The 713-nt window shown below is 25.5% G+C and overlaps 1 protein-coding gene across 1 annotated transcript in view; it reads left to right on the top strand.

Moving 5' to 3' along the window:
* The window catches only part of LOC105449074, a 4,205-nt gene that overhangs the window by 2,108 nt on the left and 1,384 nt on the right, over positions 1 to 713 (top strand). The gene's annotated exons all lie outside the window — the stretch shown is intronic.

Genomic DNA, 713 nt, shown 5'->3' with positions numbered 1-713 from the left:
TCTATGATCAGGAATTGTAGACAATTTGTGATGATCCATAATTACTTGATATTTATATCATGGATATATATTCGTGATAGATCAGATTAATAAAATTATCAAAAAGATGAAAATATATCTTTTTATAAATGTTAACATACAGTAACATGATCGATAATCAAAATGACTAACATAGATTTCCGCATAAAGATTTAAATATCGTTCGTAAATGAGCCTCGTTAGGAGATCAAGTTGAAATCGCGTGAGCTTCTATTTACGTAAATTTATTCATATTTAACAAAATTAATCAAATTACTTGTTTATACTTCGAACATAGACATAAAATTTTTAAATACAATTAAAAAATACATGATAAATTAAAATTTTATTTGTTTAAAAAATTCTTTATTTAACCTTCAAATGGTATACTTCTTTCGAGCACCCACTAATGGAATAATGGTGCGAATTTAGATTTGACTTCTTAAATTGTACATCTTTCCTGAGGATAGAAACAAAAACGTTTTGAAAATCCCATTTTTTGTGGTAAAATTTTCTCACAAATTCAGCGGTATTACTCTATTTAATGGAAATACTATTTAACAATTGAAAATTAATTATAAATGAGTTACTGTTTTGAAAAACGTCACTTTTTCGAAGAAAAGTTGCTATTTTTTTGTTATTTTACGAAATAAAGTGAAACTTGCGTGATTCTTTAATAAATCGGAAGAGCACAC

The sequence above is a fragment of the Wasmannia auropunctata genome, unplaced genomic scaffold, assembly GCF_000956235.1.
Source record: "Wasmannia auropunctata unplaced genomic scaffold, wasmannia.A_1.0 LD336078.1, whole genome shotgun sequence".
NCBI lineage: Eukaryota > Metazoa > Arthropoda > Insecta > Hymenoptera > Formicidae > Wasmannia > Wasmannia auropunctata.
This window is presented reverse-complemented; position numbering and strand designations above follow the sequence as displayed.